This window comes from Bombina bombina, chromosome 2 (genome assembly GCF_027579735.1).
Source record: "Bombina bombina isolate aBomBom1 chromosome 2, aBomBom1.pri, whole genome shotgun sequence".
In the NCBI taxonomy this organism is placed as follows: Eukaryota; Metazoa; Chordata; class Amphibia; order Anura; family Bombinatoridae; genus Bombina; species Bombina bombina.
In genome coordinates this window covers 1,313,184,114-1,313,210,131 of record NC_069500.1, presented here as the reverse complement: position 1 = coordinate 1,313,210,131, position 26,018 = coordinate 1,313,184,114, and positions in this window count along the sequence as shown.

Genomic DNA, 26,018 nt, shown 5'->3' with positions numbered 1-26,018 from the left:
CAGCACTGTTATATTAATACACATCAGTGGTGACTCATAAATAATTCCACGTGAATGAGCACAATGTTATCTTTATGGCACACATGAACTAGCACTGTTTTACTGTGAAAAACTGTCAAAATGTACTCAGATAAGTGGTGGCCTTCAAGGGCTTAGAAATTAGCATATGAGCGTACCTATGTTTAGCTTTCAACAAAGAATACCAAGAGAACAAAGCAAATTTGAGGATAAAAGTAAAATGGACAGCTTCATAAAATTGCATGCCCTGCAAAGTTTAATTTTAACTTGAGTGTCCCTTTAAATGTGCATGTTGCTAAGGGAATCTGGTACAGAAGCACATGCACAGTGTAACTTGAATACTGAGTAACTTGAACGTAGTAGGTGCATGCTGTAACCTTCCTGAGATAATTTGTATCTGAAAAAAATGTTTTCTTCTCATTGAACTCCCCCAGCCTCTTAATTAGCCTTTACATACAGAACTATTAGACTCTGTGTACAAAAAGATATAACACGACCAGGTCTGCACTTTCTGCAAGCCTAGCCTATTTAAATGGGAATATCCTTGAGAACAATAGATGTTTTTAATAAACATAGAAAGCTATTTCAAATTCAAAATTACACATGAAGGAACAATTTCCCATGCATTTAATAATCTGCAGTTATTTGGAACACAATAAAGGGAAACATTTTCACTATAACTACACAATGGATTACATAGGGGGTCATTAGAAAAACATATCAAATGATTTAGCTACAAAGATCACCACAGACTTTGATGGTGTTTGTCTGCTGACAATTATTTGATACATCTTTTCTAATGGATTGTGATTATAACCCCATAGTTAGTTAATATCTATTTAATAACTATTGTACCTAGTTAAAATAAATACAAACTTGCCTGTAAAATAAAAATAAACCCTAAGATAGATACAATGTAACTATTAGTTATATTGTAGCTTGCTTAGGGTTTATTTTATAGGTATTTTGTTTTAAATAGGAATTATTTAGGTAATAATAGTATTTTTATTTAGAATTATTTAAATTATATTTAAATTAGGGGGTGTTAGGGTTAGGGTTAGACTTAGATTTAGGGGTTAATAACTTTAATATAGTGGCGGCAACCTTGGGGGCGGCAGATTAGGGGTTAAGAAGTGTAGGTAGGTTGCGGTGACATTGGGGGCAGCAGATTAGGGGTTAATAAATATAATGTAGGTGTCGGCGATGTTGGGGGCAGCAGATTAGGGGTTCATAAGTATAATGTAGGTGGCGGCGGTGTCCAGAGCAGCAGATTAGGGGTTAATCAATATAATGTAGGTGTCGGCGATGTCGGGGGCATCAGATTAGGGGTTAATAAGTGTAAGATTAGGGGTGTTTAGACTCTGGGTTTTTAGCACTTTAGTTATGAGTTTTATGCTACAGCTTTGTAGCGTAACACTCATAACTACTGACTTTAGAATGCGTTACGAATCTTGACGGTATAGGGTGTACCGCTCACTTTTTGGCCTACCAGGAAAAGCTTGTAATATCGGCGCTATGAAAATCCCATTGAAAAAATACTTTTTTGCGTAAGTTGCTTTGCGTTAAGGCCAAAAAAGTGTGCGATGCCCCTAAACCTGCAAGACTCGTAATAGCAGTGGTAGTGAATTTTTCACCATAGCGCAAAACTCGTAATCTAGTCGATAGTTATTTCTGTGTATTTCATTAAAGAACTACAAAAACTGGTGTATAGAATCTAAGGCCTAGATTTGGAGTTCGGCGGTAGCCGTCAAAACCAGCGTTAGAGGCTCCTAACGCTGGTTTTGGCCGCCCGCTGGTATTTGGAGTCAGTGATTAAAGGGTCTAACGCTCACTTTTCAGCCGCGACTTTTCCATACCGCAGATCCCCCTACGCCATTTGCGTATCCTATCTTTTCAATGGGATCTTTCTAACGCCGGTATTTAGAGTCGTTTCTGAAGTGAGCGTTAGAGCTCTAACGACAAAATTCCAGCCGCCTGAAAATAGCAGGAGTTAAGAGCTTTCTGGCTAACGCCGGTTCATAAAGCTCTTAACTACTGTACCCTAAAGTACACTAACACCCATAAACTACCTATGTACCCCTAAACCGAGCTCCCCCCACATCGCCGCCACTCGATTTAAATTTTTAACCCCTAATCTGCCGACCGCCACCTACGTTATACTTATGTACCCCTAATCTGCTGCCCCTAACCCCGCCGACCCCTGTATTACATTTATTAACCCCTAACCTGCCCCCCACAACGTCGCCGCCAGCTACTTAAAATAAATAACCCCTAATCTTCCGACCGCAAAGCGCCGCCACCTACGTTATCCCTATGTACCCCTAATCTGCTACCCCTAACACCGCCGACCCCTATATTATATTTATTAACCCCTAATCTGCCCCCCTCAACGTCGCCGACACCTGCCTACACTTATTAACCCCTAATCTGCCGAGCGGACCTGAGCGCTACTATAATAAAGTTATTAACCCCTAACCCGCCTCACTAACCCTATCATAAATAGTATTAACCCCTAATCTGCCCTCCCTAACATCGCCGACACCTACCTTCAATTATTAACCCCTAATCTGACGACCGGAGCTCACCGCTATTCTAATAAATTGATTAACCCCTAAAGCTAAGTCTAACCCTAACACTAACACCCCCCTAAGTTAAATATAATTTACATCTAACGAAATTAATTAACTCTTATTAAATAAATGATTCCTATTTAAAGCTAAATACTTACCTGTAAAATAAATCCTAATATAGCTACAATATAAATTATAATTATATTATAGCTATTTTAGGATTAATATTTATTTTACAGGCAACTTTGTATTTATTTTAACCAGGTACAATAGCTATTAAATAGTTAAGAACTATTTAATAGCTACCTAGTTAAAATAATAACAAATTTACCTGTAAAATAAATCCTAACCTAAGATATAATTAAACCTAACACTACCCTATCAATAAATTAATTAAATAAACTACCTACAATTACCTACAATTAACCTAACACTACACTATCAATAAATTAATTAAACACAATTGCTACAAATAAATACAATTAAATAAACTAGCTAAAGTACAAAAAATAAAAAAGAACTAAGTTACAAAAAATAATAAAATATTTACAAACGTAAGAAAAATATTACAACAATTTTAAACTAATTACACCTACTCTAAGCCCCCTAATAAAATAACAAAGACCCCCAAAATAAAAAATTCCCTACCCTATTCTAAATTAAAAAAGTTACAAGCTCTTTTACCTTACCAGCCCTGAACAGGGCCCTTTGCGGGGCATGCCCCAAGAATTTCAGCTCTTTTGCCTGTAAAAGAATAAATACAATACCCCCCCCCCCAACATTACAACCCACCACCCACATACCCCTAATCTAACCCAAACCCCCCTTAAATAAACCTAACACTAAGCCCCTGAAGATCTTCCTACCTTGTCTTCACCATACCAGGTTCACCGATCCGTCCTGGCTCCAACATCTTCATCCAACCCAAGCGGGGGTTGGCGATCCATCATCCGGTGCTGAAGAGGTCCAGAAGAGGCTCCAAAGTCTTCCTCCTATCCGGCAAGAAGAGGACATCCGGACCGGCAAACATCTTCTCCAAGCGGCATCTTCAATCTTCTTCCATCCGGTGCGGAGCGGGTCCATCTTGAAGCAGGCGACGCGGATCCATCCTCTTCTTCCGTTGTCTCCCGACGAATGACGGTTCCTTTAAGGGACGTCATCCAAGATGGCGTCCCTCGAATTCCGATTGGCTGATAGGATTCTATCAGCCAATCGGAATTAAGGTAGGAATTTTCTGATTGGCTGATGGAATCAGCCAATCAGAATCAAGTTCAATCCGATTGGCTGATCCAATTAGCCAATCAGATTGAGCTCGCATTCTATTGGCTGATCGGAAAAGCCTGCTTCAAGATGGACCCGCTCCGCACCGGATGGAAGAAGATTGAAGATGCCGCTTGGAGAAGATGTTTGCCGGTCCGGATGTCCTCTTCTTGCCGGATAGGAGGAAGACTTTGGAGCCTCTTCTGGACCTCTTCAGCACCAGATGATGGATCGCCAACCCCCGCTTGGGTTGGATGAAGATGTTGGAGCCAGGACGGATCGGTGAACCTGGTATGGTGAAGACAAGGTAGGAAGATCTTCAGGGGCTTAGTGTTAGGTTTATTTAAGGGGGGTTTGGGTTAGATTAGGGGTATGTGGGTGGTGGGTTGTAATGTTGGGGGGGGGGGTATTGTATTTATTCTTTTACAGGCAAAAGAGCTGAAATTCTTTGGGCATGCCCCGCAAAGGGCCCTGTTCAGGGCTGGTAAGGTAAAAGAGCTTGTAACTTTTTTAATTTAGAATAGGGTAGGGAATTTTTTATTTTGGGGGTCTTTGTTATTTTATTAGGGGGCTTAGAGTAGGTGTAATTAGTTTAAAATTGTTGTAATATTTTTCTTATGTTTGTAAATATTTTATTATTTTTTGTAACTTAGTTCTTTTTTATTTTTTGTACTTTAGCTAGTTTATTTAATTGTATTTTTTTTTAGCAATTGTGTTTAATTAATTTATTGATAGTGTAGTGTTAGGTTAATTGTAGGTAATTGTAGGTAGTTTATTTAATTAATTTATTGATAGGGTAGTGTTAGGTTTAATTATATCTTAGGTTAGGATTTATTTTACAGGTAAATTTGTTATTATTTTAACTAGGTAACTATTAAATAGTTCTTAACTATTTAATAGCTATTGTACCTGGTTAAAATAATTAAAAAGTTGCCTGTAAAATAAATATTAATCCTAAAATAGCTATAATATAATTATAATTTATATTGTAGCTATATTAGGATTTATTTTACAGGTAAGTATTTAGCTTTAAATAGGAATAAGTTATTTAATAAGAGTTAATTTATTTCGTTAGATGTAAATTATATTTAACTTAGGGGGGTGTTAGTGTTAGGGTTAGACTTAGCTTTAGGGGTTAATACATTTATTAGAGTAGCGGTGAGCTCCGGTAGTCAGATTAGGGGTTAATAATTGAAGGTAGGTGTCGGCGATGTTAGGGAGGGCAGATTAGGGGTTAATACTATTTATGATAGGGTTAGTGAGGCGGATTAGGGGTTAATAACTTTATTATAGTAGCGCTCAGGTCCGCTCGGCAGATTAGGAGTTAATAAGTGTAGGCAGGTGTCGGCGACGTTGAGGGGGGCAGATTAGGGGTTAATAAATATAATATAGGGGTCGGCGATGTTAGGGCAGCAGATTAGGGGTACATAGGGATAACGTAGGTTGCGGCGGTTTACGGAGCGGCAGATTAGGGGTTAAAAAAAATATGCAGGGGTCAGCGATAGCGGGGGCGGCAGATTAGGGGTTAATAAGTGTAAGGTTAGGGGTGTTTAGACTCGGGGTACATGTTAGAGTGTTAGGTGCAGACGTAGGAAGTGTTTCCCCATAGGAAACAATGGGGCTGCGTTAGGAGCTGAACGCTGCTTTTTTGCAGGTGTTAGGTTTTTTTTCAGCTCAAACAGCCCCATTGTTTCCTATGGGAGAATCGTGCACGAGCACGTTTTTGAGGCTGGCCGCGTCCGTAAGCAACTCTGGTATCGAGAGTTGCATTTGCGGTAAAAATGCTCTACGCTCCTTTTTTGGAGCCTAACGCAGCATTTGTTTAAACTCTCGATACCAGAGTTAATTTTATGGTGCGGCCAGAAAAAAGCCCGCGGAGCGTTAACAGCCCTTTTACCGCCAAACTCCAAATCTAGGCCTAAAAGTCTTAGGTAATACATTCAAACACTAGGTGGCAGCACAACCTTAAAAGTTCAAATAAAACAAGTTAAGACACTAATGTAAGTCAAAACTGGAGAAGGAAGTGAAGCAAAAATGCAGAGAAACATACTTTACACACAATGGCCTAGATTTGGAGTTTTGCGTTAGAAGGGGTGCGTTAGCTACGCGTGCTTTTTTTGGCTGCACCTTTTAAATACCGCTGGTATTTAGAGTTCACAGAATGGCTGGGTTTTCAGTGCGTTAGGCTCCAAAAAGGGAGCGTAGAGCATAATTTAACGCCACTGCAACTCTCAATACCAGCGGTGCTTACGGACGCGGCCAGCTTCAAAAATGTGCTCGTGCACGATTCCCCCATAGGAAACAATGGGACAGTTTGAGCTGAAAAAAAAACACCTAACACCTGCAAAAAAGCAGCGTTCAGCTCTTAACGCAGCCCCATTGTTTCCTATGGGGAAACACTTCCTAAGTCTGCACCTAACACCCTAACATGTACCCGAGTCTAAACACCCCTAACTTTACACTTATTAACCCCTAATCTGCCGTCCCCGCTATCGCTGACCCCTGCATATTATTTTTAACCCCTAATCTGCCGCTCCGTACACCGCCGCAACCTACATTATACCTATGTACCCCTAATCTGCTGCCCCTAACACCGCTGACCCCATTATTATATTTATTAACCCCTAATCTGCCCCCCACAACGTCGCCGCCAGCTACCTACAATTATTAACCCCTAATCTGCCGACCGGACCTCACCGCTACTATAATAAAGTTATTAACCCCTAATCCGCCTCACTCCCGCCTCAATAACCCTATAAGAAATAGTATTAACCCCTAATCTGCCCTCCCTAACATCGCCGACACCTAACTTCAATTATTAACCCCTAATCTGCCGACCGGACCTCGCCGCTACTCTAATAAATGTATTAACCCCTAAAGCTAAGTCTAACCCTAACACCCCCCTAAGTTAAATATAATTTTATTCTAACGAAATAAATTAACTCTTATTAAATAAATTATTCTTATTTAAAGCTAAATACTTACCTGTAAAATAAACCCTAATATAGCTACAATATAAATTATAATTATATTGTAGCTATTTTAGGATTTATATTTATTTTACAGGCAACTTTGTATTTATTTTAACCAGGTACAATAGCTATTAAATAGTTAATAACTATTTAATAGCTACCTAGTTAAAATAATTAGAAAATTACCTGTAAAATAAATCCTAACCTAAGTTACAATTAAACCTAACACTACACTAGCAATAAATTAATTAAATAAAATACCTACAATTATCTACAATTAAACCTAACACTACACTATCAATAAATTAATTAAATAAAATACCTACAATTAAATACAATTAAATAAACTAACTAAAGTACAAAAAATAAAAAAGAACTAAGTTACAAAAAATAAAAAAATATTTACAAACATTAGAAAAATATTACAACAATTTTAAACTAATTACACCTACTCTAAGCCTCCTAATAAAATAACAAAGCCCCCCAAAATAAAAAAATGCCCTACCCTATTCTAAAATTAAAATAGAAAAGCTCTTTTACCTTACCAGCCCTTAAAAGGGCCATTTGAGGGGCATGCTCCAAAGAATTCTGCTCTTTTGCCTGGAAAAAAAACATACAATACCCCCCCCCCAACATTACAACCCACCACCCACATACCCCTAATCTAACCCAAACCCCCCTTAAATAAACCTAACACTAAGCCCCTGAAGATCTTCCTACCTTATCTTCACCACACCGGGTATCAGCGATCGGTCCAGGCTCCATTGTCTTGATCCAAGCCCAAGCGGGGGGCTGAAGACATCCATCCTCCGGCTGAAGTCTTGATCCAAGCGGGCAGAAGAGGACATCCGGACCGGCAAACATCTTCATCCAAGCCGCATCTTCTATGTTCTTCCATCCGATGACGACCGGCTGATCTTCAAGACCTCCAGCGCGGATCCATCCTCTTCTTCCGACGACTAGACGACGAATGAAGGTTCCTTTAAGGGACGTCATCCAAGATGGCGTCCCTCGAATTCCGATTGGTTGATAGGATTCTATCAGCCAATCGGAATTAAGGTAGGAAAATTTTGATTGGCTGATGGAATCAGCCAATCAGATTCAAGTTCAATCCGATTGGCTGATCCGATCAGCCAATCAGATTGAGCTCGCATTCTATTGGCTGATCGGAACAGCCAATAGAATGCGAGCTCAATCTGATTGGCTGATTGGATCAGCCAATCGGATTGAACTTGAATCTGATTGGCTGATTCCATCAGCCAATCAGAATTTTCCTACCTTAATTTTCCTACCTTAATTCCGATTGGCTGATAGAATCCTATCAGCCAATCAGAATTCGAGGGACGCCATCTTGGAACCTTCATTCGTCGTCTAGTCGTCGGAAGAAGAGGATGGATCCGCGCTGGAGGTCTTGAAGATCAGCCGGTCGTCATTGGATGGAAGAACATAGAAGATGCGGCTTGGATGAAGATGTTTGCCGGTCCGGATGTCCTCTTCTGCCCGCTTGGATCAAGACTTCAGCCGGAGGATGGATGTCTTCAGCCCCCCGCTTGGGCTTGGATCAAGACATCGGAGGCTCTTCTGGACAGATCGGGACCCGGTGTGGTGAAGACAAGGTAGGGAGATCTTCAGGGGCTTAGTGTTAGGTTTATTTAAGGGGGGGTTTGGGTTAGATTAGGGGTATGTGGGTGGTGGGTTGTAATGTTGGGGGGGTATTGTATGTTTTTTTTTTCAGGCAAAAGAGCTGAATTCTTTGGGGCATGCCACGCAAAGGGCCCTTTTAAGGGCTGGTAAGGTAAAATAGCTTTTCTATTTTAATTTTAGAATAGGGTAGGGCATTTTTTTATTTTGGGGGTTCTTTGTTATTTTATTAGGGGGCTTAGAGTAGGTGTAATTAGTTTAAAATTGTTGTAATATTTTTCTAATGTTTGTAAATATTTTTTTATTTTTTGTAACTTAGTTCTTTTTTATTTTTTGTACTTTAGTTAGTTTATTTAATTGTATTTATTTGTAGGTATTTGTATGTAATTAATTTATTGATAGTGTAGTGTTAGATTTAATTGTAGATAATTGTAGGTATTTTATTTAATTAATTTATTGATAGTGTAGTGTTAGGTTTAATTGTAACTTAGGTTAGGATTTATTTTACAGGTAATTTTGTAATTATTTTAACTAGGTAGCTATTAAATAGTTCTTAACTATTTAATAGCTATTGTACCTGGTTAAAATAATTACAAAGTTGCCTGTAAAATAAATATTAATCCTAAAATAGCTACAATATAATTATAATTTATATTGTAGCTATATTAGGGTTTATTTTACAGGTAAGTATTTAGCTTTAAATAGGAATAATTTATTTAATAAGAGTTAATTTATTTCGTTAGATTTAAATTATATTTAATTTAGGGGGGTGTTAGGGTTAGGGTTAGGGTTAGAATTAGCTTTAGGGGTTAAAAAATTTATTAGAGTAACGGTGAGGTCCGGTCGGCAGATTAGGGGTTAATACTTGAAGTTAGGTGTCGGCGATGTTAGGGAGGGAAGATTAGGGGTTAATACTATATATTATAGGGTTATTGAGGCGGGAGTGAGGCGGATTAGGGGTTAATACATTTATTATAGTAGCGGCGAGGTCGGGTCGGCAGATTAGGGGTTAATAAGTGTAGGCAAGTGGAGGTGACATTGGGGGCGGCAGATTAGGGGTTAATAAATATAATATAGGGGTCGGCGGTGTTAGGGGCAGCAGATTAGGGGTACATAGGGATAACGTAGGTGGCGGCGGTGTGCGGTCGGCAGATTAGGGGTTAAAAATTTTTAATAGAGTGGCGGCGATGTGGGGGGACCTCGGTTTAGGGGTACATAGGTAGTTTATGGGTGTTAGTGTACTTTAGAGCACAGTAGTTAAGAGCTTTGTGAACCGGCGTTAGCCCAGAAAGCTCTTAACTCCTGACTTTTTTCTGCGGCTGGAGTTTTGTCGTTAGATTTCTAACGCTCACTTCAGCCACGACTCTAAATACTGGCGTTAGAAAGATCCCATTGAAAAGATAGGATACGCAATTGATGTAAGGGGATCTGCGGTATGGAAAAGTTGCGGCTGGAAAGTGAGCGTTAGACCCTTTCCTGACTGACTCCAAATACCAGCGGGCGGTAAAAACCAGCGTTAGGAGCCTCTAACGCTGGTTTTGACGGCTACCGCCAAACTCTAAATCTAGGCGAATTTGAATAAAGTTCTCTTTTCATGGGCATGAAGATACTACAAAATAGCCATGATGTCACATTTTAAGCAATGAACCACCCACCATTCCACACTGATTTTTATATATCTGATATTCTATAGACATATATATTGTTTAGAGTTTAAAACTGGGGCATTACATTTTTTTTTGCAGTTGCAGTGCAATACGAATAAGATATTATAAAGAAAGATATATGCAATTGCACCAATACATGTGATACACAGGTTTATCTGTCTACTAGGGGTGATGTTAATTCGTTACATGCAGGGTGGAGTCAGGTGTTTTGTGGGTGATACGTCACACCTCTCTATCAGTGATGCAAGAAAATGGGTCATTGTGGTCTTGGGTGTGTCTGAGCTGTCTGTGGATGGCGATAGAGAGGTGTGACGTCCTGGCAGGTCTTAGATGATTTCCAGATTAAGTTTTTTGATACATATAGGAAAACGGAGAGCAAAAGGATTCCCAAACCAGTATCATCCCATAAAAATGCAGGACAGTTGGTCACTGAACTCTAACTAGATTGGCAATAAATTATGTACTGCACTGCCTATATACAGTTAAATTGCCATTAGAATTCATTATAGTGCAATGCAATTCATTATCCCATTACCGCCCCTTCTAATCACAACTTTTTTACTTTTCAAGTTCAATGAGATATGTCCAATCAGAGTCCTTCCCTCCCATTTGCATTAAAGGGACACTAAACCCAAAATGTTTCTTTCATGATTCAGGAAGAGAATACAATTTTACACAACATCCCAATTTACTTCTATTATCTAGTTTGCTTTATTCTTTAGCTATCCTTTGTTGAAGAAATAGCAATGCACATGGGTGAGCCAATCACATGAGACATCTATGTGCAGCCACCAATCAGAAGCTACGGAGCCTATCTATATATGATTTTCAGCAAAGGATATCATGAGAACAAAGCAAAATAGATAACAGAAGTAAATTAGAAAGTAATTTAAAATGATATGCTCTTTCTAAATCATGAAAGACAAAAATTGGCTTTCACGTCCCTTTAAGTTGTATGGGAGCAGTCTGCAGCTTTAAAGGCACAGTCTGCTTGAAAATGTTTATTGTTTAAAAAAAATAAATCCTTTTATTACCCATTTCCCAATTTTGCATAACCAGCACTGATATAATATTAATACACATCAGTGGTGACTCATAAATAATTCCACGTGAATGAGCACAATGTTATCTTTATGGCACACATGAACTAGCACTGTTTTACTGTGAAAAACTGTCAAAATGTACTCAGATAAGTGGTGGCCTTCAAGGGCTTAGAAATTAGCATATGAGCATACCTATGTTTAGCTTTCAACAAAGAATACCAAGAGAACAAAGCAAATTTGAGGATAAAAGTAAAATGGACAGCTTTATAAAACTGCATGCCCTGCAAAGTTTAATTTTAACTTGAGTGTCCCTTTAAATGTGCACGTTGCTAAGGGAATCTGGTACAGAAGCACATGCACAGTGTAACTTGAATACTGAGTAACTTGAACGTAGTAGGTGCATGCTGTAACCTTCCTGAGATAATTTGTATCTGAAAAAAATGTTTTCTTCTCATTGAACTCCCCCAGCCTTAATTAGCCTTTACATACAGAACTATTAGACTCTGTGTACAAAAAGATATAACACGACCAGGTCTGCACTTTCTGCAAGCCTAGCCTATTTAAATGGGAATATCCTTGAGAACAATAGATGTTTTTAATAAACATAGAAAGCTATTTCAAATTCAAAATTACACATGAAGGAACAATTTCCCATACACTTAATAATCTGCAGTTATTTGGAACACATTAAAGGGAAACATTTTCACTATAACTACACAATGGATTACATAGGGGGTCATTAGAAAAACATATCACATGATTTAGCTACAAAGATCACCACAGACTTTGATGGTGTTTTTCTGCTGACAATTATTTGATACATCTTTTCTAATGGATTGTGATTATAACCCCATAGTTAGTTATAGTTCAACATCTCTTTAAAGGGACATGAAACCCAATTTTTTTTTCTTTCATGATTCAGATAGAGCAGCAATTTTAACCAACTTTCTAATTGACTCATATTGTCAAATTGTTTTAAAAGCAGGCTTAGCCAATCAGCAAGCACTTACCAGGATCTGAACCAAAAATGGGCCGGCTCCTCAACTTAGATTCCTGCTTTTTAAATAAAGATAGCAAGAGAACAAATAAAAATTGATTATAGGAGTAAATTAGAAAGTTGCATAAAATTGCATGCTCTATCTGAATCATTAAATAAAAAAATGGGGTTTAGTGTCCCTTTAAGCCATTCAAAACAGGTATTAGGAATAAAGAAGGATGCTGGTTTAATGTGTCTGGTCTGTAATTATAATTAATGTATCTATAAGCATATTATGTTATAACTAATATAGGGCTAGGATACGAGTGGCGTGCTAACTGAAATGCACAAGCGATATAGGGTATTTTGCGTTTTTTTATGAGTATTATATATTATTATATTATACTGTACATCAAGTCAATGCCCTGCACATATGGAATACAGCATAACCATGTGAAGACTTCTCCCGGTAAGGTGATCTTCAAGGGGTTAGTGTTAGTTTTTTTAAGGGGGTATTGGGTGGGTTTTAGAGTAGGGTTGGTTGTGTGGGTGGTGGGTTTTAATGTTGGGGGGGAATTTTTAATTTTTTTTTTCAGGTAAAAGACCTGATTACTTTGGGGCAATGCCCTGCAAAAGGCCCTTTTAAGTGCTATTTGTAATTTAGTGTAGGGTAGGGCTTTTTTTATTTTGGGGGGGCTTTTTTATTTTGTTAGGGGGATTAGATTAGGTGTAATTAGTTTAAAAATCTTGTAATTTGTTTATTATTTTCTGTAATTTAGTGTTTCTTTTTTTGTACTTTAGATAATTTTATTTATTTGTATTTAATTGTATTTAATTTAGGGAATTAATTTAATTATAGTGTAGTGTTAGGTGTAATTGTAACTTAGGTTAGGTTTTATTTTACAGGTAAATTTGTCTTTATTTTACTTAGGTAGTTATTAAATAGTTAATAACTATTTAATAACTATTCTACCTAGTTAAAATAAATACAAACTGGCCTGTAAAATAAAAATAAACCCTAAGCTAGATACAATGTAACTATTAGTTATATTGTAGCTAGCTTAGGGTTTATTTTATAGGTATTTAGTTTTAAATATTATTTAGGTAATAATAGTATTTTTATTTAGAATTATTTATATTATATTTAAGTTAGGGGGTGTTAGGGTTAGGGTTAGACTTAGATTTAGGGGTTAATAAACTTTAATATAGTGGCGGCAACATTGGGGGCGGCAGATTAGGGGTTAAGAAGTGTAGGTAGGTTGCAGTGACATTGGGGGCAGCAGATTAGGGGTTAATAAATATAATGTAGGTGTCGGCGATGTGGGGGGCAGCAGATTAGGGGTTCATAAGTATAATGTAGGTGGCGGCGGTGTCCGGAGCAGCAGATTAGGGGTTAATCAATATAATGTAGGTGTCGGCGATGTCGGGAGCGTCAGATAAGGGGTTAATAAGTGTAAGATTAGGGATGTTTAGACTCTGGGTTCATGTTATACATATATATGTTCATAAATGTATTTTCCTCATAGGAATCAATGGGACTGCGTTAGGAGCTAAACGCTGCTTTTTTGCAGGTGTTAGTTTTTTTTTCAGCCGGCTCTCCCCTATTGATTCCTATGGGGAAATCGTGCACGAGCACGTTCAGCCAGCTCACCGCTAACGTAAGCAGCGCTGGTATTGAGGTGAGATGTGGAGCAAAATTTTGCTCTACGATCACTTTTTTGCGGTTAACGCCGGGTTTGTAAAAACCCATAATACCAGCGCTGTCTGTAAGTGAGCGGTGAGCATAAACTGCTCGTTGGCACTGCATAGCCTCTAACGCAAAACTCGCAATCTAGGTGACAGAGTTCCAATAGACCGCAATATAAAGGCACGTTTCAGTGCTGTTTTTTCTAACATCCCACACCCGATAACCTTATAACTGCTTATTGTGTTTTTTTTTTAAAAGATTCTAATATTTTTTATATAAATGAAGCCACTACACACTTAATTTTGGGGTCAATTGGGGGACATTAAAAAAATTAACCATAGGTCTGACCTCTGGTTAATTTTTTGAGTGCTAACCGAGTCTAAACACCCATAATCTTACACTTATTAACCCCTAATCGGATGCCCTGACATCGCCGACACTTATATTATATTATTAACCCCTAATCTGCCGCTCTGGACACCGCAGCCACCTACATTATACTTATGAACCCCTAATCTGCCGCCCACAATGTCGCCGCCACTATATGAAAGTTCTTAACCCCTAAACCTAAGTCTAACCCTAACCCTAACACCCCCTAACTTAAATATAATTTAAATAAATCTAAATAAAATTACTATAATTAAATAAATAATTCCTATTTAAAATTAAATACTTACCTTTAAAATAAACCCTAAAATAGCTACAATATAACTAATAATTACATTGTAGCTATTTTAGGTTTTATTTTTATTTCACAGGCAACTTTGTATTTATTCTAACTAGGTACTATAGTTATTAAATAGTTATTAACTATTTAATAGCTACCTAGCTAAAATAAAGATAAATTTACCTGTAAAATAAAACCTAACCTAAGTTACAATTACACCTAACACTACACTATAATTAAATGAATTCCCTAAACTAACTACAATTAATTACAATTAAATACAATTATCTAAATTATGGAAAAAAAAAACACTAAATTACAGAAAATAATAAAATAATTACACGTTTTCTAAACTAATTACACCTAATCTAATCCCCCTAATAATATAAAAAAGCCCTCCAAAATAATAAAAATCCCTACCCTATACTAAATTACAAATAGCCCTTAAAGTGAAGGTAAAGTTAATCTGTCTGCCACAAAAAAAATCAATATATCACTCAAAAATAATAGCATGTTCATTCATCAATTCTTATATTTTTCAATTTTACCTTTGTTATCTATTATAATGTGCTCCGATTTTGCTTCGAATAAAACAACCCGTTTTTTTTTTTTTTTCTAAAATCACGTAACGATCACGTTGTTTAGACAGCCAATTGATTTTTTGGCCGTTAGGCGGCCGTCAATTGACGTCAGAAGGGGATGCTTAATTGTGCGCATGCGCAACTATTTTTATTTCCTCCTTGAAAAGCGAGAGCTTCCTCGTGTTGCGCACGTGCATTAAGCGGTTCATTTGTTTGCCAAGTCTCAACCGCATCGGATCGCATATTGCAACAAGTTTGTTACATTTCAATTGCTGCATCTATTCCTATAAGCTCTTTGAGCCATATTCACACACCTATACTGTCGCTTCACAAATATAGGGCGCGATCCGATATGCAGCGCCCCCCCCCCTCCGCCCGAAGTTTCAGCTCGCAACTCGAGCTATACCATATACGGCGCCGTCAGAGGCTAAAGTGCCATAAGTCGGATAAACCAGCAATGTCCAGAAATATGCGTAAGTACAAATTTCTGGACTCGCCAGTGACTTACGGCACTTTAGAAACTGCCGGCGCCTACAAAACCTGACTAAACTATGAAATCACCCGCACTGTCTAACACGCCTCCTAAACATAGCCCGACACGTCTAACCCTCTATCCGCTATTCCCCCTCACTATCCTAACAATAAAAAAGTTATAAACCCCTAAACCGCCGCTCCCGGACCCCGCCGCCACCTAATAAAGTTATTAACCCCTAAACCGCCGCTCCCGGACCCCGCCGCCAGCTATATTAAATCTATAACCCCCTAAAGTGAGCCCCTAACACCGCCGCCATCTACCTTACCTACCCCCTAAAATGAGCCCCTACCCCGCCGCCATCTACCTTACCTACCCCCTAAAGTGAGCTCCTACCCCGCCGCCATCTATTTTAAAATTATTAACCCCTAATTTAATCCCCCTACCCCACCGCCAGCTATATTCAATTATTTAACCCCTAAAATACTAAACTACCCCTACCACTAAACCTAAGTCTAACCCTACAAATAGCCCTGAAAAGGGCTTTTTGCGTGGCATTACCCCAAAGTAAACTGATCTTTTGCCAGCTCTTAAAAGGGCTTTTGGCGGGGCTTTGTCACAAAGTAATCAGCTCTTTTGCCTACAATTTAAATCCCCCTACACCGCTGCCACCTATAATAAATGTATTACCCCCTAATCTAATCCCCCTACACCGCCGCCAGCTATATTAACTATATTAACCCTTATTATATTAGGGTTAATATAGTTAATATCGTTATTATATTATATATATATATTAAGTATAATAACCCTATCTAACTCTAACATCCCTAACTAAACTCTTATTAAAATAAATCTAATATTAATATTATTAATGAAAATATTCCTATTTAAAACTAAATACCTATAAAATAAACCCTAAGATAGCTACAATGTAATTAATAATTACATTGTAGCTATTTTAGGGTTTATATTTATTTTACAGGTAACTTGGTATTTATTTTAACTAGGTACAATAGCTATTAAATAGTTAATAACTATTTAATAGCTACCTAGTTAAAATAAGTACCAATTTACCTGTAAAATAAATCCTAACCTAAGTTACAAATACACCTACACTATCAATAAATTAAATAAAATACAAATATCTAAACTAAAATACAATTAAATAAACTAAACTAAATTACAAAAAAAACCAAACACTAAATTACAAAAAATTAAAAAAAAGATTACAAGATTTTTAAGCTAATTACACCTATTTTAAGCCCCGTAATAAAATAATAAAGCCCCCCAAAATAAAAAAATTTCCCTACACTATTCTAAATTAAAAAAGTTAGCTCTTTTACCTTACCAGCCCTTAAAAGGGCCTTTTGCGGGGCATGCCCCAAAGAAAACTGCTCTTTTGCCTGAAAAAAAAACACACAATACCACCCCCCCAACATTACGACCCACCACCCACATACCCCTAATCTAACCCAAACCCCCCTTAAATAAACCTAACACTACCCCCCTGAAGATCTCCCTACCTTGTATTCACCCAGCCGGGCAGAACTCTTCATCCGATCCGGGCGATGTGTTCAAGCAAGCTGCAGAGTCTTCTTCCAGCCGGTGATGTCTTCAAGCAAAGCGGCATCTTTCTTTCTTCGCTCCTCCGCCGCGGAGCATCCATCCGGCAAGACGACTTCCCGACGAATGAGGTTCCTTTAAATGATGTCATCCAAGATGGCGTCCGTCGAATTCCGATTGGCTGATAGGATTCTATCAGCCAATCGGAATTAAGGTAGAAAAATCTGATTGGCAGATTGAATCAGCCAATCAGATTCAAGTTCAATCCGATTGGCTAAACCAATCAGCCAATCGGATTGAACTTGAATCTGATTGGCTGATTCAATCAGCCAATCAGATTTTTCTACCTTACTTCTGATTGGCTGATAGAATCCTATCAGCCAATCGGAATTCGACGGACGCCATCTTGGATGACATCATTTAAAGGAACCTCATTCGTCGGGAAGTCATCGTGCCGGATGGATGCTCTGCGGCGGAGGAGCGAAGAAAGAAGATTGAAGATGCCGCTTTGCTTGAAGACCTCACAGGCTGGAAGAAGACTCTCTGCCGCTTGCTTGAAGACATCGCCGGGATGGAAGAAGACTTCTTTGCCGCTTGCTTGAAGACATCGCCGGGATGGAAGAAGACTTCTTTGCAGCTTGATTGAAGACATCGCCCGGATGACGTCATTTAAAGGAACCTCATTCGTCGGGAAGTCATCATGCCGGATGGATGCTCCGCGGCGGAGAAGCGAAGAAAGAAAGATGCCGCTTTGCTTGAAGACATCACCGGCTGGAAGAAGACTCTGCAGCTTGCTTGAACACATCGCCCGGATCGGATGAAGAGTTCTGCCCGGCTGGGTGAATACAAGGTAGGGAGATCTTCAGGGGGGTAGTGTTAGGTTTATTTAAGTGGGGTTTGGGTTAGATTAGGGGTATGTGGGTGGTGAGTCGTAATGTTGGGGGGTGGTATTGTGGGGTTTTTTTCAGGCAAAAGAGCAGTTTTCTATGGGGCATGCCCCACAAAAGGCCCTTTTACGGGCTGGTAAGGTAAAAGAGCTAACTTTTTAAATTTAGAATAGGGTAGGGATTTTTTTTTATTTTGGGGGGCTTTATTATTTTATTAGGGGGCTTAGAATAGGTGTAATTAGCTTAAAAATCTTGTAATCTTTTTTTTAATTTTTTGTAATTTAGTGTTTTTTTTTTGTAATTTAGTTTAGATTATTTAATTGTATTTTAGTTTAGATATTTGTAGTTTATTTAATTTATAGATAGTGTAGGTGTATTTGTAACTTAGGTTAGGATTTATTTTACAGGTAAATTGGTACTTATTTTAACTAGGTAGCTATTAAATAGTTATTAACTATTTAATAGCTATTGTACCTACTTAAAATAAATACCAAGTTACCTGTAAAATAAATATAAACCATAAAATAGCTACAATGTAATTATTAATTACATTGTAGCTATCTTAGGGTTTATTTTATAGGTAAGTATTCAGTTTTAAATAGGAATATTTTCATTAATAATATTAATATTAGATTTATTTTAATAAGAGTTTAGTTAGGGATGTTAGAGTTAGATAGGGTTATTATACTTAATATATATATAATATAATAACAATATTAACTATATTAACCCTAATATAATTAGGGTTAATATAGTTAATATATATAATATAATAATTATATTAACTATATTAACCCTAATATAATTAGGGTTAATATAGTTAATATAGCTGGCGGCGGTGTAGGGGGATTAGATTAGGCGTTAATGTGTTTAATATAGGTGGCGGCGGTGTAGGGGGATTAGATTAGGGGTTAATACATTTATTATAGGTGGCAGCGGTGTAGGGGGATTTAGATTGTAGGCAAAAGAGCTGATTACTTTGTGACAAAGCCCCGCCAAAAGCCCTCTTAAGGGCTGGCAAAAGATCAGTTTACTTTGGGGTAATGCCACGCAAAAAGCCCTTTTCAGGGCTATTTGTAGGGTTAGACTTAGGTTTAGTGGTAGGGATAGTTTAGTAATTTAGGGGTTAAATAATTGAATATAGCTGGCGGCGGGGTAGGGGGATTAAATTAGGGGTAATAATTTTAAAATAGACGGCGGCGGCGTAGGAGCACACTTTAGGGGGTAGGTAAGGTAGATGGCGGCGGGGTAGGGGCTCACTTTAGGGGGTAGGTAAGGTAGATGGCGGCGGTGTAAGGGGCTCACTTTAGGGGGTAGTTTAATATAGTTGGCGACGGTGTAGGGGGATCACATTAGGGGGTAGTTAATGTAGGTGGCAGCGGTGTCCGGGAGCGGCGGTTTAGGGGTTAATAACTTTATTAGGGATTGAGGCGGGGGATCGCGGTTGACAGGTAGATAGACATTGCGCATGCGTTAGGTGTTAGGTTTATTTTGCAGGTAGTTTAGGAAGTTACGGGGCTCCAATAGACAGCGTAAGGCTTACTACGGCTGCTTTTTGTGGCGAGGTGAAAATGGAGTAAGATTTCTCCATTTTCGCCACGTAAGTCCTTACGCTGTATATTGGATACCAAACTGCGCTAGTTTGGTAAACCTGCCTATGGCCCAAAAATCTACGGGTGACGGCAGAAATATGCGAGCGTAACTTCTAGGTTACGCCATATATAGGATACCAAACCAGCGCAAATTTCAGCGTCGCCGGCATTTGTGGCCGACGCTGCATATAGGATCGGGCCCATAGTATTCAATGAGTCTCGCAACTCATTCAATACTATGTTGCAGATTTTCGACGCATGCGCTGAGGAGTTCTATGACCGCGATTAACACATGCACAATAGCGAGAGATCATTTTTGGGCGCATGTGCGGTAATTAGAGGCTTGATGTGCACGAGCGTAGTTCAAACGTATAGAGTGGGTGTGACCACTCTATACGTCAATGTATAGCAAACACGGAAATGCTGGATGGGAGAAGTTAGGATCGCAATAATTAGAAAAATCAAGGTAGGCAAATACGGTCAAATATAAGATTATTGAAAAAATAAAAATAGCGACTACGTTGTACGTTGGAAAAGGAAAATACATATCAATTTGTATGTGAAAAACTTTACCTTCACTTTAAAAGGGCCTTTTGCGGGGCATTGCCCCAAAGTAATCAACTCTTTTACCTGTAAAAAAAAATACAATACCCCCCAACATTACAACCCACACACCCAACCCTACTCTTAAACCCACCCAATCCCCCCTTAATAAAACCTAACACTAACCCCTTGAAGATCACCCTACCTTGAGAAGTCTTCACCCAACCGGGCTGAAGTCCTCAAAGAAGCCGGGTGAAGTGGTCCTCCAGACGGGCAGAAGTCTTCATCCAAGCCGGGAGAAGAGGTCCTCCAGACGGGCAGAAGTCTTCATCCAGACGGCATCTTTTATCTTCATCCATCCGGAGTGTAGCGGGTCCATCTTCAAGACATCCGATGCGGAACATCCTCTTCTGTCTTGATCCGACAACTAAATGATGGTACCTTTAAGTGACGTCATCCAAGATGGTGTCCCTTCAATTCCGATTGGCTAATAGAATTCTATCAGCCAATCCGAATTAAGGTAGAAAAAATCCTATTGGCTGATGCAATCAGCGAATAGGATTGAAGTTCAATCCTATTGGCTGATCCAATCAGCCAATAGGATTGAGCTGACATTCTATTGGCTGATTGTAAAATGTAAAATAAATTCAATGGGGACGAATTATCAAGCTCCGAATGGCGCTTGATGCCCCTGTTTCCGCATGAGCCTTCAGGCTCGCCGGAAACAGCAGTTATGAAGCAGCGGTCTAAATACTGCTGCTCCATAACTGGTCCACCTGCTCTGAGGCTGCGGTCTTCAATCTGCCCGATCCTATATGATCAGACTGATTGACACCCTTGCTAGCGGCCGATTGGCTGCGAATCTGCAGGGGATGGCATTGCAGAAGCAGTTCACAAGAACTGCTTGTGCAATGATAAATGCTGACAGCGTATGCTGTCAGCATTTATCGATGTGTGGCGGACATGATCGCTACATCTTATCATGTCTGCTCGCACTTTCATAAATCGTCCCCATAGTATAATTATCCAAAAAAAAAAAATGATTTGGTACATATCAGGCTTCTTAAATTTTCAGAACTTTTTATTTTTTGGGTTAAAGAATAACATAATAGATTTATTTCCGAGATAATACATTTTTTTTATTTTAAGTTATTTTTTTTGTTTGTTTTTGAGAATGTCTGCATCCATTGAACGTCAATACAAAACAGTTTACGAAATGGATCCTGAGGAAATTGAAAGGATGGTGAGTAATGATACACAGAGATAAACATTTTTCTTTCAATCTAGAGGCTGATAAAAAAATAAATGGTATTTCTATCTATATATATTTTCCATTATTATATTAGAAAAGGGAAATGGATGAACAGAGACATTCACGGCCTTAATTATTTAATACAAGAAATATACATAGATGGGACCCAATCAGAACAAAATCTCAGAGTACAATAAACCAATCAGAAGGTAATTCAACACAACCAGATAGAAATGGCAACACCTACTGGTGCGCATGTGATAATTGTCAATGTATGCCCACTGAAGTCGAATGTCTATGTTGTAGAGAGGTAACCAAAATTGTAGAATATTTACCAATGTGTGGCAGCTCTAGATTATGTTTCAGTAGACCTTGCTAATAGGAGAATAATGGAAGAGTTTGTTGACTATGGTGAAAGTTTGGACAGCAGTGTTAGAATACGTGACATAAGTAGAAGGTAAGTGATAATTTGTGTTAATAAATGATGCTTTATGACTATTTATGTTTGTTGAACATAATTGAAAAAACAAAAAAACAAATTTTTTTTGTATCAGTGACTTCCACAGGGTTGCATATAGAAGGTTCACGATTCTAGTGCACGGTCGTCTTGGGCAATGTCAAAGAAAATCTATACTGTATTGTGTGGTTAGAAAAATACGTCAACATTATCCTGCACCAGACAATATTTATGTTGGTTTTAAATATACTGATGATGATGGGCCTGCAAATGAAATGATGTGGGATTGATAATTTTTTTTCTTTTGTTGATTGCATTCTAACATAACAACTGCAGTTTTATGGTAAATGTAATACTTTGAGAAGTTTTAGGTTTATTTAACAGTTAACTTATTATTTAAGTTATTATTATTTATCTGTATTTGTTTTTATTAGCTCTATTAATGCAATTTCTAAGTAATATTCAAAGAAAGATTTACATAAATAGATTGTGTTTCTCTTCCTCAATGTACCTGATCAAGTTTTTATAAATATGCACATGAAAATTAATAAAAAATATATATATTTTTTTAAATAATACCATAAAATTAATAATGACACCAAATAACATTTTAAGAGACTAACGGCTAGATTACGAGTTTTGCGGTATGAGTGAAAAAGCATCGTTATGGCTCTTTTTTACTACCGCTGCTATGACGAGTTTTGTAGATATAGGTGTACGCACACTTTTTTGGCCGGAATGCAACGTAAATACCGCAGCTTTTAAAAAGTCCTTTTTCAATGGGACTCCCACAGCGCCGGTATTACGAGTTTGACTGTCCGGCCAAAAAGTGAGCGGTACAGCCTATACCGCCAAGATCCGTACCGTAAACTGAAAGTCAGTAGTTATGGCTTTCATGTTACAAAGCCGTAACATAAAACTCATAACTAAAGTGCTACAAAGTACACTAATACCTATAAACTACCTATTAACCCCTAAACCGAGGCCCTCCCACATCGCAAACACTAAAATAAAATTATTGACCCCTAATCTGCCGCTCTGGACATCGCCACCACTATAATAAACATAATAACCCCTAAACCGCCGCACTCCTGCATCGAAAACACTAGTTAAATATTATTGACCCCATATCTGCTGACCCTAACATCGCCGCAACCTACATTACTGTTATTAACCCCTAATCTGCTGCCCCCCAAATTGCCGCCATTATACTAAAGTTATTCACCCCTAAACCTAACCCTAAGTCTAACCCTAACCCTAACACCCTAACTTTAATATAATTAAAATAAATCCATATAAAAATGACTATCATTAACTAAGTAATTCCTATTTAAAACTAAATACCTATAAAATAAACCCTAAGCTAGCTACAAAATAACTAATAGTTACATTGTAACTAGCTTAGGTTTTATTTTTATTTCACAGGCAAGTTTGTATTTATTTTAACTAGGTAGACTAGTTAGTAAAGAGTTATTAACTATTTAATAACTACCTAGCTAAAATAAATACAAATTTACCTGTAAAATAAAACCTAACCTGTCTTACACTAACACCTAACCTTACACTACAATTAAATAAATTACATTAATTAAACACAATTAACTAAATTACAAAAAACAAACAAACACTAAATTACACAAAATAAAAAAGAAATTATCAAATATTTAAACTAATTACACCTAATCTAATAGCCCTATCAAAATAAAAGAAGCCCCCCCCCCAAAATAAAAAAAAACCCAAGCCTACAATAAACTATCAATGGCCCTTAAAAGGGCCTTTTGTGGGGCATTGCCACAAAGAAATCAGCTCTTTAACCTGTAAAAAAATAATACAAACAACCCCCCAACAGTAAAACCCACCACCCACACAACCAACCCCCCAAATAAAATCCTATCTAAAAAACCTAAGCTCCCCATTGCCCTGAAAAAAGGCATTTGTATGGGCATTGCCCTTAAAAGGGCATTTAGCTCTTTTTCTGCCCAAACCCTAACCTAAAAATAAAACCCACCCAACAAACCCTTAAAAAAACCTAACACTAACCCCCGAAGATCCACTTACAGTTTTTGAAGACCGGACATCCATCCTCAACGAAGCGGCAGCAGTCTTCATCCAAGTGGGCCGAAGTCTTCATCCAAGCCGGCAGAAGTCTTCATCCAGACGCATCTTTTATATTCATCCATCCGGCGCAGAGCAGCTCTATCTTCAAGACATCCGGCGCAGAGCATCCTATTCTGACGACGGCTAATGAAGAATGAAGGTTCCTTTAAGGGACATCATCCAAGATGGCGTCCCTTGAATTCCGATTGGCTGATAGAATTAAAGGTGAAAAAATCCTATTGGCTGATGCAATCAGCCAATAGGATTGAGCTTCAATCCTATTGGCTGATCCAATCAGCCAATAGGATTGAGCTCGCATTCTATTGGCTGATTGGAATAGCCAATAGGATGAAAGCTCAATCCTATTGGCTGATTGCAACAGCCAATAGATGGAACCGCTCCGCGCCGGATGGATGAAGATAGAAGATGCAATCTGGATGAAGACTTCTGCCCGCTTGGATGAAGACTTCGGCCGCTTCATTTAAGACTTCTCCCGGCTTCTTGGAGGATGGTTGTCTGATCTTCAAAACTGTAAGTAAATCTTCTGGGAAGGAGTGGGGTAACCAGGCGCCAACTAACGGAGGCTAGGTGTAGGAAGATAACGGCTTAAAATCAACTTAAATTTAATAACAAATAGTTAAAACAATGTTAATAATGGTGATAGTTAAAAACAATGGTGATCGTTAAAAACAATGTACACAATTATAACTCCTAGTTCATGGATACAGTGATTCCAGACACCTCACAATAAAAAATGTCCTTCTGACTTTTATTAAGTATTATAAAGAAAAGAGGGGGGGGGCGTGAGGGCGCTAGTAAAAGCTTAAGAAATCTAAAGTGTTATTTTTTGACACAATGTGTATGTCTTTCAAATATATGAAGGAAATATTCCTAAGAGGTTAAAAAAGTGTAATTCATAAACCAAATTTTTTTTATTCATAAGTGTTGGTTCTTATTTGGTTGAAAAATTAGTGCAGTAGTTGCTATATAGCATTCAAAGTAAAATTATGAATGCTTTACTAGCGCCCTCATGCCCCCCCCCTTTTTTCTTTATAATACTTAATAAAAGTCAGAAGGACTTTTTTTATTGTGAGGTGTCTGGAATCACTGTCTCCAGCGCTCTACTTACCCCACTCACTTCTAGAATCTTTTATCCTTCACATAGTAGTAGCAGCAGGACACACACCTACTCTAAATACCTACTTTTTTTAATATGGAAGATTTATTCGAGTTTAGAGATCAAATATTCCTAGAATTGAAAGATGATAATAGTCCACCTATGAGTTATAGCACATCTGATAAAATTTCAGATTTGATGCAAAAATTAGAATCATACATGATTAAAGAATTAAAACAAAAAATGGAGCTTACTTTCCTAAACAAATATACAGTTAAAAATATCATTACAAGAGGTTTAAAACTAAACAAAAATTGCACATTTCAACTAACTGACACATTACAAACTGAATGGACAGATACACTAAAGAAAGCCTCCAATACCCTCATTGATATTCTGAAAAGATCAAGAAAAGAGACATTAGTAGAAATTGAACAAAATATTTTAGAAATTAAAGAAAAATTAAAGACAAAAAAAGCAGTAATGAATATAAAGAGAAACAAAAAAATCAAATCTCAATAAAGATCTTCTCAGAACCAAATGGAGTAAAATGGAAAGGGATATTAATGACAACAATCCGACACCCAATGAAAATATTAATAGAGAGGAATCAGAACACACACACAGAAAAGAACAAAAAAATTACTCTACACAAGCTAAACCTACTAGAACATCCTATCCATATAATAATAAAAAAAATGAACAAGAAAACAGGAGAAATTACTATACCTATAATAATAACTATGAACAAGATAGATTCTATCATAGAAATTGGCAATATGACATACCAAGATTTGCAAGATATCAAAATAGAGAACACTTTTATTCTGAATTTCGGCACAACACCTTTAGGCAAAATCCACATAGGGAATACCAAAATAGGCATAACAATTGGGGATATCCCAGAAACACGAATAGAAGGAACAGCTCTAAACAAGAACAATATTGGGAAA